Below are 12,477 nucleotides of genomic sequence, written 5' to 3'. Positions count from 1 at the left end.
GTGCTTTGGCGTGCAGAGTGAAGTGGATATGACACTGATTGAGAAATACCCTGCACGCGCTTGCTTCACCGTAAAAACGAGGTGCTAGTGGCAGCGAGAACCGAGGATCAGAACCAGCGCTGCCAGGGGGTGTAGCAGGAGGATCAGTGAGAGAAGCTGGAACAGGAGCAGAGAAGGTAGCAGCTAGCGCCCCTAGCTGTAGTGCCATGGAGTCTACTGCCACAAGAAGTTGATCCTGTCGTGTTTACAAGTCCTGCAGGTCCGCCTGCATGGCTTGGGAGAATGACAGGCCCTTGAATTGACCAGCGGGGTCCATGGCCTGAGCTTACGGTCACGGCGTGGGGTGTGGACCCACTGGGCCATACCGCATAGCGGAATAGCAGCTGGCCAAACAGGTAAAATGCAATGTCTATAGTTCAGAAAGGGTACCAGAGGCAACATAGACAGTAGCGGTAGATTCAGGCTAAGATGAGGCTCCAACAGTAGACACAATAGATGCAACGTGTAATGTCCGTGGCTGCAGGCTGTCAGCTCCAATCCCATCCTGACAGCCGCAGCCACGAGTCGGCAAGCGCTGGCCCCAGCCTCCTCCTCAGGAGACGCCAGCGCTCGAGTCCACTCACCTCAGCCGGATCCTGTAGGCTGCGCACGCACGCTTGTGCCCGCTCTTAAAGGGGCAGTGTGCGCACCGGACCTTTTGATGAACTTTGACCCGTGAGTACCCTGGACTATAAGAGGGGTCCAGCCCCCTGCTTCTATGCCTGAGCACTGTTGATGTTTCCTAGTTTGTCTATGTGATGGCCTTCTAGTGTGTTTCCTGTTCCTTGCATTCCATACCATCCTGTTCGAGCACTGTGCTGTGCCAAAGTCGTGTTGTGCTGTATCCACGTATCCACTTCACCTCGCCTGACGTCTACCTGCTGCCTAGTCCCAGCCGAGCCTGCCCTGCTGCTGTCTGAGCTGCCACAGGTACCTATACGAACTATAGACTTTTACCTGCTCCCTGTTGGCCAGCTGCCTTACCGCCAAGGCGGTACGGCCCAGTGGGTCCGCAGACGCTTCGCGACAGAACGCTCAGGCCATGGACCCCGCTGGTCGATTCAAGACCATGACAACGTCACAGGAAATGCGAGCGGATATGCTGGACCTCCGGTCTCGACAGGACCAACTTCTCCAGGCGTTGAACATCCTTGCACGTCGGCAGGAGGCACAAGCTCTTGGCAGAGTTGACCCGCGTGTCTCTTTGCCACTTCCTGACCGCTATGATGGAGAGGCAAGTACCTGTCGTTGATTTTTTAATCAATGCCAGATCCACTTCAGCCTGTATAGTAGGACATTTTCATCTGATGGTGCAAGGGTCGCTTTCATCATTTCTCTCCTCACCGGCAAGGCTCTTGCATGGGCGAACCCTATCTGGGAGAGACAAGGTTCAGAGACTCGGGACTTCTAATCCTTCCTCCGGAATTTTCGAATAGTGTTTGAGGAGCCTGGACGGGTCTCATCTGCAGCGGCCTCTTTGATTAACCTACGCCAAGGAGACACCTCCGTGAGTGAGTACGCCATTCACTTCCACACCCTGGCGGGAGAGCGGTTATGGAACAATGAGTCCCTGGTGGCTGCATTCTGGCATGGACTGGCTCCTAAAATTAAGGACGAACTTGCCGCTCGAGATCTGCCGTCTACCCTGGACGACCTCATCCTTCTGTCTGCCTGGATTGATATACGGATACGAGAACGCCTCCAAGAGGTTCGACGGGAGGGAGTCCTTCCCAGTTTGGCTCTTACTTTGCAGCAACCCCTGCTGTCCTCAGATGTCGATCCTCCTAAGGAATCTGTGATTATGGACCTATGGATCTGGGATTATGGGTGTAAGTTATCCACCCTGGAGAGACAATGCAGACGCACATCTGGACTCTGTCTTTATTGCAGCCTCGAAGGCCATCTTGTGCGACTGTGTAACCAAAGATCACAAAACCTAGGGTTGCTAGGAGTGACAACCTTGGGTAAGAATGGACTTCCGTCTAGATTGTCCATATCTGTGACCATAGTGTCCGGTGAAAAACGCATCAGGTCTCTGCGTATCTAGACTCTGGATCCGCTGCTAATTTCATCCGTAGAGACCTGGTGGACCTTCGGCAATTACCCACCACCCCTCTGGAGAACCCGTTGACAGTTGCTTCAGTAGATGGACTACATCTGCCAGACCCAGTTATAGCTGTGACCAAGCCGCTGAGGCTCCAAGTGAGAGCCCTTCACTCCAAACTTTTGCCTTTCTATGTGCTATCCAAAGCTGTTAACCCTGTGTTGCTGGGCCTGCCTTGGCTCCGACTGCATGCCCCAGTTCAGGACTGGAATTCTGGTGAGGCCCTGAGTATCAAGATCGTTGTCTGGTGCAGATTCGGTCGGCTCAGCCTTCGCTGCTTCGGTCATTGGCAGGATTGCCGAGTAATTATGCTGCATTTTCGGACGTCTTCAGCAAGAGGGAGGCGGAGACAATGCCTCCACATCGGGCATATATCCTCTCTCCTTGCCAGAGACTATGTCCATGTCCACCTATGTGAAAGAGAACTTGGAGAGGGGCTTCATACGAAAGTCTTCCTCCCCGGCATTAGCCGGGTTCTTCTTCGTCAAAAAGAAAGATGGCTCTCTTCGTCCTTGTATCGACTACCGAGGTCTCAACCAGATCATGGTGAAGAATAAACATCCATTGCCACTGATCTCTGAACTGTTTGATCGTATACGTGGTGCCAAGATTTTTTCTAAACTAGACCTGCGTGGGGCTTACAACCTAGTCCGGATTCGCCATGGTGATGAATGGAAGACTGCATTTAACACCCGTGATGGACACTATGAGTATCTAGTAATGCCCTTTCGGCCTGTGTAATGCTCCAGCAATCTTCCAGGAATTCGTTAATGACATCTTCGTTGATCTCCTCTATGTTTGTGTTGTAGTCTACGTTGATGAGATCTTGATTTTTTCTCCAGATCCTATTACGCATCAGAGACATGTCCGTCAAGTTCTGCTATGGTTAAGGGAGAATCGTCTGTAGGCCAAGCTGGAGAAGTGCGTGTTTGACAAAGATGCTCTACCCTTTCTGGGCTACATCGTCTCGAATTGAGGTCTCGAGATGGATCCTGAGAAGGTAAAGTCCGTCATGGCATGGCCACGCCCTCAAGGCTTGAGGGCCATACAGCGCTTTCAGGGATTCGCTAATTCTTACAGCCAGTTTATTCCAAACTTCTCTTCACTGACTTCTCCCATCTCTAACCTTACTAAGAAGGGTATGAACGCCGAGGTGTGCACTCCCGAGGCAGAGTCCGCATTCAATTGCTTGAAGAGTGCTTTCAAGTCAGCCTCTATCCTCCATCATCCGGATGTCTCTCTGAAGTTCTCGTTGGAGGTGGACGCATCCTCTGTTGGTGCTAGTGCACTCCTGTTCCAGAGAGGTCCCAAGAGAATGTGGATATTTTTCTAAGCTCTTCTCTTCTGCAGAACGCAACTACTCGATTGGGGATCGGGAGTTACTGGCCATCAAATTGGCCCTGGAAGAATGGAGACATCTACAAGAGGGCGCAGCTCATCCTATCCGGATTTTTACAGACCACAAGAATCTGACCTACGTCCGGACGGCCCAATGGCTGAACCCTTGTAAGGGCAGGTGGTCACTGTTCTTTACAAGGTTCCAGTTTGAGTTCCATTATCGCCCGGCCGACAAGAATATGAGGGCCAATGCCTTTTCCAGGTCTTTCGAGATGGAAGACACCTTGGAGAGTGCACAGAATATTATTGATCCGTCTTGCATTATCTCTGTCAATCCCCATGCAAGTTGGGGACATTCCTCCAGGGAGGACTTTTGTGCGCCTGGCTGATCGTGGAAGAATCCTCCACTGGGGACACTCCTCTAGACTGGCAGGTCACGTGGGGGTCCATAAGACCCGGGATCTGATTGCTCGTCATTTCAGGTGGCCCACACTGCCCAAGGACATTATGGACTTAGTTTCTTCCTGTTCTGTATGTGCAGCCAACAAGGCCGCTCATTCCAGACCTGCTGGTCTGCTCCAGCCATTGCCTGTGCCCAATGCTCCCTGGCAGCATATAGCTATGGACTTTATTATGGATTTGCCTCCCTCTGCTGGATGGCGTGCTGTCTGGGTGGTGGTGGACCGATTTTCGAAGATGGCCCACTTCGTTCCTCTGACCGGTCTTCCTACTGCTCCTCAGCTGGCAAAGCTATTCATCCAGCACATCTTCCGCCTGCACGGCTTGTCGCAGCATATTGTGTCTGATCGGGGGGGTTCAGTTTACCTCGAAGTTCTGGAGAGCCCGATGCGGACTCCTCGGTGTGAAGTTGGACTATTCATCAGCCTACCATCCTCAGTCCAATGGTCAGGTTGAGAGGATCAATCATATCTTGGAGAACTACCTACGCCACTTCATTTCCAAGCAGCATGATGACTGGGTGCTGTTGCTCCCAAAAAAAGAATTCTCCTACAATAATCACACTAGCGAGTCCACAAAGACTACACCGTTCTTCATTGTGTACGGCCAGCACCCACGAATTCCTCTCCCGGTGCCCGATACTTCCGAGGTTGCAGCGGCTGACTCCACCTTTAGAGACTTCCTACAGATCTGGCAGCAGACTCGATCCTCCATCCTGATGGCAGTCGACCGCATGAAACGGAAAGCTGACACAAGGAAAAGAGAACCTCCTCAGTTTCTTCCTGGCACGAGAGTTTGTCTGTCTTCCAGAAATATCCGACTAAGGGTGCCATCATGCAAATTTGCTCCCAGGTTCCTCGGACCCTTCCAGATCCAACAGCAGATCAACCCTGTCACCTATAAGCTTTGACTGCCTCCTACCCTCAAGATCGCCAACTCCTTCCATGACTGCCTCCTGAAGCCGGTGGTCCTGAACCGTTACACCAAAACTCCTAGCCCTGTGGTTGCCTTCAGTGGCCCTTCATACACCTTTGAGTTTCAGATCATGGACACCAAAAAAGTGAGAGGAAAGACCTTTTATTTGGTAGATTGGAGGGGGTTTGGTCCTGAAGAAAGGTCTTGGGAGCCAGAGGAGACCCTCAATGCTCCTGCTCTTCTGAAGAAGTTTCTCTCTCGCTCTGGCCCCAAGAAGAGGGGGCGTAAGAGGGGGGATACTGTAATGTCCGTGGCTGCGGGCTGTCAGCTCCAATCCCCTCCTGACAGTCGGCAAGCGCTGGCCCCAGCCTCCTCCTCAGGAGATGCCAGCACTTGTGTCCACTCACCTCAGCCGGATCCTGTAGAGTGCGCGCAAACGCTCGTGCCCGCTCTTAAAGGGGCAGCGCACGCACCGGACCTTTTGATAAACTTTGACCCGTGAGTACCCTGGACTATAAGAGGGGTCCAGCCCCCCGCTTCTATGCCTGAGCATTGTTGATGCCTCCTAGTGTGTTTCCTGTTCCTGTTCCTTGCATTCCATACCATCCTGTGCGCGTACTGGCCATTTAAGGCCGTGTGCGCGCTCTGCGGGAGCCAGTGTCCAGACCAGGAAGTAAGTGCCAGCGTCTCTCACAGGGAACTCACTCGTCCATGGCCGCGGCCACCAGAGGGTAAGTCAGGACAACGGTCCGCGGCCGTAGTTATGTGTTTGTGCGTGTAAAATGTGTGTTTCTTATGATGTTTTACATGTACTTTATGCAATACTTTCTGATGGGTCCATGTTCTTAGGAATTTATTGATTTAAATAAAACACTAATTGCTGTTTTTTGGTCACAATAGTTCTCTAAAAAAATGAAATAAAGAGTGATCAAAAAAATCGCATATACCCCAAAACGGTATAGGTGAAAACTACAGCTCGCTCCGCAAAAACGAAGCTCTCACATCGGTAAGTTGACGGAAAAATAAAAAAGTTATGGCTCTCAGAACATGGCGACACAAAACATTTTTTTTTTAGCAAATCGTTTTTTGTTTTTTTTTAAAAGTGCTAAAACATAAAACAAAACATATAAATTTGGTATCGCCGTAATCGTATCAACCTGTAGAATAAGGTGCACATGTAGTTTTAATCGCCCCCAAAAAAATAGCGTTATCACTGTTTTTTCCCATTTCACCACACGAATAATTTTTTTCCAGCCTCCCAGTACATTATGCGGTACAATAAATGGCGCTATGACAAACTACAACTTGTCTTGCATAAAACAAGCCCTCATATGGCTATGTCGACAAAAAGGACAAAGAACATATGGTTTTGGAAGGCGGGGAGGAAAAAACTAAAATGGAAAAACTGAAATTGCCCGTGTCTCCAAGGGGTTAAATTACTTTTATGAAAAAATGTTTTTACTTTTTAAGATACAGCTTCCATGTATTCTGTATACATAGAAGTTGTATCGGTCTGTCAGCTGAAAGCTAGTCCTGCGTGTCTCTGACACAGGATCCAGCTAATATCGAACATATGTAATGTCTTAGAATAACCCTTTAAACTGGGACAAAATTGGGCAACAACACAATGATCCCAAGCACACTAGGAAATCAATATCTGAATGGCTAAAGAAAATAAAAAAACAAGGCTTTAGAATGACCAAGTTAAAGACCAGACCTCAACCCTATAGAGATGCTGTAGTCCATGATGTATGGAGCAGGCTACCTCAACCCCGTTGAGATGCTGTAGTCCCTGATGTATGGAGCAGGCTCACCTTCTCCATACATCAGGGACTACAGCATCTCAATGGGGTTGAGGTCTGGTCTTTAACTTTGTCATTCCAAAGCCTTGATTTTTATTTTCTTTAGCCTGCATTTTTGCAGATAAAGAGCCATTCATTTCTATGGCCCCATGCACATGACTGTGGCTTACAAGGATCCGTGCGGGGGCCGAAAAAACTCAGGACATGTCATTTTTACAGTCGGGATTTGTGGATTCACCAATGTAGGTGGATTCACCAATGTAGGTGAATTGTTGTGGATCCGTTATTCCTGATGACACACGGATGCACAACAAGGGTTTCTGCGGTCCGATGGATCGTAATGGGCACTAATAGGCCTAAGAGCACCACCACAGGGGAAATAAAACATTACATGGGAGTACATTGAAATCAATGTCCATGTAATGTACAGACATGCTAGGTCCTCCAGAGAGATGCTTCTTGTAGCCACTCGGCTAATTGTTGGATGTCCCGAATGAGGGAACCCTTAACTCTATTAACTCAGAATGCCCTAATAAGGTCCTTGAAAATGGGTTTTCTAAACCAGACGACTTTAAGGACAACCAGAGGGCAAATTTGGATACATGATGCCCAAAAGAAGTGTGTCATGCAAAACAAGCAAGTACTACAACTTTCCTAACCCACACTGCAAGCACACTAGAATAATTAGTCAGGGCCTTGAGAAAGCGTGTACGCACGTGAAACGGCCGTAGGCTAATTCCACATCCTAACCAAGATCTTTTGACTAAAGAAATTTTGTTGCAAGTCCGAGTGTGCCCCGATATCTTCTATCTGTTCAGAATAATTAGTTATTGAACGTTTTTGAATTAGAAAGAATGGAATTTTCTCCAAATCCCCACCTTTCTGCAGCAGAAAGCATGACAAGCAGTTATAAGTGCCATCAGGAACCATAATGTGGCCGCCCAAAAATATGAGTGGTAGGATGTAGTGAAGATAGGAAGGGTAGGAAAGATGGCGATGGTCAATTGCTGGCAGTGTCAGGAAGTCTAGGGGGGGGGGGGGGGGGTTGTTGTAGGTGAACAACAGTGGGCGTTACTGTGGTAAGTGAGATCGAGAATTGGGAAGGATGATTAAGGGTGGGGGTAAAAGGGGGATTTAAGCAGGTCAGGGTCTAACGGTCGATTTACTTATAGGGTGAAGCAAGGTTTCTTGTCAATTGCGGGGGGGGGGGGCACATGCTATGCGGCAGATTCCTGCACAGGGTCAGGTGAATCTGGCACAGGTGGACTTGGGCAGTTGCCAAGTTTGGTGGGGGGGGGGGTGACCAATGACTGCTCATGGGAGCCAATGGAGGTGCACAGGCACCACTGGCTCTAAGTTGGTGAGAAGTTAAGCGTGCCATAGCAGTGGGTGGGATACCGTAATCTGTCAGGTCGTCCCACTGTGCTGCTGAACATGAATAAAGCCTAGCCGACACCTCAAAATGAGGTCTTATTACAGTTGTGTTACGGTGTGGGAAAATTTGTGGTATAAATTACGCCACATATGAATCCAGTCTTAGGCCTCATGCACACGACCATTTCCATGTGCAGGCCCGTGATTTTCGGGTCAGCCGGGAGCCGCCCGCAAATCGCGGGCAATGCACATGGCCGCGGCCATTATTTTCAATGAGCCCGGACTGCAGAAGACGGCCGTAATAAGACATGTCCGTTCTTTCTGCGGTGCGAGCTCCCGGGCCATGCACGGACCGTAAAAACTACGGTCGTGTGCATGGCCTCATAGAAATGAATGGGGCCGCAATTCTCCCGTGCCTTACAGCACATATGGTTACTGGTATAACTACTTTCAGGTATGTGCCATTACTAGTAAATCTAGCAAACCAATGCATTCTGTGTGACTTCAGAGGATGCAAATCCCGCTTCTTAGTAACAATATCGTCTCTAGAAGATACAGAAGCACGTCCTTCATATATATTTTTACACACTCGAACTTTTGCAACTTGAATAAGTCTGAAACTCTTCAGCGGTTTCTGTGACATGATGGAAGTTGTAGCCTCTTCAAGGGCGAACTGCAGGCTCAACGTTACAACTTTCAGATATAATAGTACCTTATTACACCTAGCTCGTGAGGAGATACAGTAAGTACACAGCTCTATGCTACGCAGCATGCCGTCCATGAACCACGGACACGTACTAAACACGCTTTACTGCTACAAGTTACACACTGAAAATGCCGACAACGAACCATACCGTGCCCTCTCCAGTGTAATATCAAGTGCGCAGCGCGGCTCTGACCAGTGCGGCCATATGATTCAAAACCAACAAATAGCAGACATTTTCTAATCTGTCACGCTAATGCCTGGGACAGACGACGGCTGTCATTGGCTGAGAGGCCTGCCTGTTTCTCCACAACATATAGGGGGCGGGTTTATATGGATTGAAAGACTCCGGTGAATACTTTCCCATTTTTAGTCGTCAACCTTCAAACTGAAGTAATTATGAAGACTATAAAACCTTAGTTTGAACATAAATCACACGCAAATAGGACTATAAATCTTCAGTCATGAGCTACATATGAGAATTCAATAGCCAAAACTTACCATAAAAAAACTGGATTGATTTGATGGCGTGACAAAATACACGTTAAAAACTGTCTAGACTTGTCACACTACATACCAAATATAGGTGAACAAAAAACGCAGTAAAAATAAATCTGCACATAATTGTCCATACAGTACATGATTTAGTGTTTACATTCTGGTATTTAACACCTTCCGTTGGCAGACATAAGTACTAGACAGCATTAAGTAGTATGGGGGCACTGGCATAATGTGGCATGATACTGTTGCCCCTTATCAATATGCACTGCCCTATAGAACGTTCTAAGCAACAATCGCACACACGTGGACTCTGGGCACCACATGGGAAAGCTTTTTCTGCCACACCTGTTTGCTTCGGTTGAAGAGGTGCCATGGCTCTAATGTATTGCAGTATATTGTTATTTGTACAGGCTCCTGTAACAGCGCGATTGCTGTTCCTGTCCGTTAGTCCCGGGTGTCAGCTGTAATGCACAGCTGACACCCGCAGCGTAGTGTGCAAAGAGGTTAATGCGCAGCGGATGGTGCAGAGTGAAAATTGCAGTTTTCCATTGATATGCCATTTTAGTGCACTATATGTTATGCCCAGTTTGTGCCACTGAAGACAAATTCCTCATAAAATATTAACCGGGTTCTCCCGGGTATGGCAATGCCATATCTGCGGACATAAACTGCTGTTTGGGCACGCTGTAGGGCTTAGAAAGGACGGAGCAGCATTTGGAGCGCAGATTTTGCTTGGTAGTAGATCTGTTTGGGGTTTTGCTGGTATTCAGTTTATAATTTGGGGGTATGTGTAATCTGTGCGGAGAACATCAGGGCATAATAAGAGGGTATAATAATGGGGTAAATAAATAATAATCCACAGATATGTGGCCGGTGTCGCACTGATAAATGGCACCCAATCTTATCCGCTTTTGGACACTCTGCACATTTTGCATCGTCATATTCTGAGAGCCAGAACTTTTCTATTTTTTCACAACCGAAGCCGTGTGAGGGCTTATTTGTTGCGGGACAATCTGTAGTTTTCACTGGTACCATTTTGGGGTACATGCGATTTTTTTGATCACTTTTTATTACATTTTTTGGCAAGCAAGGTGACCAAAAAACAGAAATTCTGACAATGTTTTTTATTTTTATTTTTTTACGACGTTCACTCTCGGCTATAAATGACAATTTTACTTTATTCTGCGGGTCGATACGATTACGGCGATACCACATGTATATAGTTTTTTTATGTTTTGCAGCGTTTTTTTGTGTCACCATATTCTGAGAGCCGTAACTTTTTTATTTTTCAGTCAAAAAAGCGGTGTAAGGGCTTGTTTTTTTGCGGGACGGTTTGTAGTTTTTATTGGTACTATTTTGGGGTACATTCAACTTTTTGATCACTTTTTATTCTATATTTTGTGGGGGGGTGGTGACCAAAAAATAGTGATTCTAGCATTGTTTTTTTACTTATTTTTTTTGCGGTGATAATCGTGCGGGAAAAATAATATTATAGTCTCATAGTTGGGGTCGTTACACGAACGCGGTGATAACAAATATGTGTACTTTTTTTAACGTGTTCATTTTTTTACTATAATAAAACTTTTTTGTTTATGTAACTTATAACTTTTATTTTTACACTTTTTTAAAAAAAAATGTATGATCTTTTTTTTACTTGTCCCACTAAGGCACATTTAGACTTGCAGCGCTGATCGCTGCTAGAACACATTACACTACCTACGTAGTGTAATGTGTTCTGCTATTGTGACGTGACACTCAGTCACGCCCTTTTGATTATTAGGTACAGGGTGTGATCGGCGGGTCTAATAGGGGGTGCTGGCCCTGATTTTGACAATTTCTCTCTTCTTTCACAGAATATATTCTGTAAGAGAAGAGGGAGAACTAACCACCGCTGTTTATACAGCGATCACTGTTATTTGGTGAATAACGGCGATCACGTGACCGGGGACCGGACAAAACGCTCATCAGTCTGTGCTCCGAGGCCTCAGCTACCTCCGTAGCTGAGTACACGGAGTTAAAGCGCCTCCCGGGAGCGCTATCTTATGCCAAAGTGCCTCCCGTGAAAAGGCGGCACTCTGGCATAAGTACCCTTAATGGCCGCAGTGAAACCACGTATAGGCGGTCATTAAAGGGTTAACCCCTTCCCGCCGCAGCCCTTTTTCAGATTTGCATTTTAGTTTTTTCTTCCCCACCTTCCAAAAGCCATAACTTCTTTATTTTTCCATCAATAGTCCTATGAGGGCTTGATTATTGCGGGCCGAGTTGTAGTTTTTCGTAGCAGCATTTATTGTGCCATATACAATTATTTGTGGGGTAGAAAATTAAAAACAGCGATACCTCCATTGTTTTTTGCGCATCGGTTTTACGGAATTCACTGTGCAATTAAAACAACATGTTAACTCTATTCTGTGGGTCAGTATGATTACGGCGATACCAAATATATATAGTTTTTTCTATATTTTACTACATTTACAACTAAAAAGCTTAGTGTAAAAAATAAAATTAACTTTGTGTCACCAAATTCCGAGAGCCATAACTTTTTTATTTTTCCGTCGCTTAAGTGGTGTGAGGGCTTATTTTTTGCGGGATAAGCTGTAGTTTTTAATAATACCATTTTGGTGTACATCCAACGTTTTGATCACTTTTTATTTCATTTTTGTGTGAGATTAGGTGACCAAAAAAATTGAGATTCTGGCGTTTACAAATTTATTTTTTTTACGGAGTTCACCGTGCGGGTTAAATAATGATATATTGTAATAGTTCAGAATTTTACGGACGCGGCGATACCAATTATGTTTATTTATTTATTTTACTATGCTCTAGGGGGAAAATGCGAAAAGGGAGGTTTTTTGAACTTTAAATTAAAAAACTTTTTTTTACATAAAAAAAATCCTTTATTTTACTCATTTTTATTAGTCCCCTCTAGGGGACTTCAACCACTAATCGTTAGATCGCTTACACAATATACTGCAATACTAGGCAGGGCTTAATAAGAGCACAAAGATGGCGGACCTGGGGGCCTTCATTGGTCCCCAGGCAGCCATCACCCCCCGCGATAGCGTTGCGGGGGGCGCGATGAGCTGTTAGAGGGGGTCGCCCCCCCTCTTTCTAACTATTTAAATGCGGTATTGACGAGTTACTCTGAAGTGTCGGCTGTAATACACTAGCGGGGGCGCTGTGGGGGCCATGCTACCACGCGGGGCGGGGGGGGCACTGTGCTAAACCCCTAGCTACGCCTCTGG

The 12,477-nt window shown here is 46.8% G+C and overlaps 1 protein-coding gene across 2 annotated transcripts in view; it reads right to left on the bottom strand.

Moving 5' to 3' along the window:
* The window catches only part of CCNB1IP1 (cyclin B1 interacting protein 1), a 64,999-nt gene extending 56,051 nt beyond the window's left edge, over nt 1–8,948 (bottom strand). The window contains exon 1 of one of the 2 annotated variants that reach the window (XM_075853169.1): nt 8,886–8,948. The gene's annotated coding sequence lies outside the window, so the exon portion shown is untranslated. The other variant, XM_075853178.1, reaches the window with a different exon arrangement.
* Nucleotides 8,949–12,477: the final 3,529 nt, after the last annotated feature.

Source organism: Rhinoderma darwinii, chromosome 1 (assembly GCF_050947455.1).
Source record: "Rhinoderma darwinii isolate aRhiDar2 chromosome 1, aRhiDar2.hap1, whole genome shotgun sequence".
Classification (NCBI taxonomy): domain Eukaryota; kingdom Metazoa; phylum Chordata; class Amphibia; order Anura; family Rhinodermatidae; genus Rhinoderma; species Rhinoderma darwinii.
This window is presented reverse-complemented; position numbering and strand designations above follow the sequence as displayed.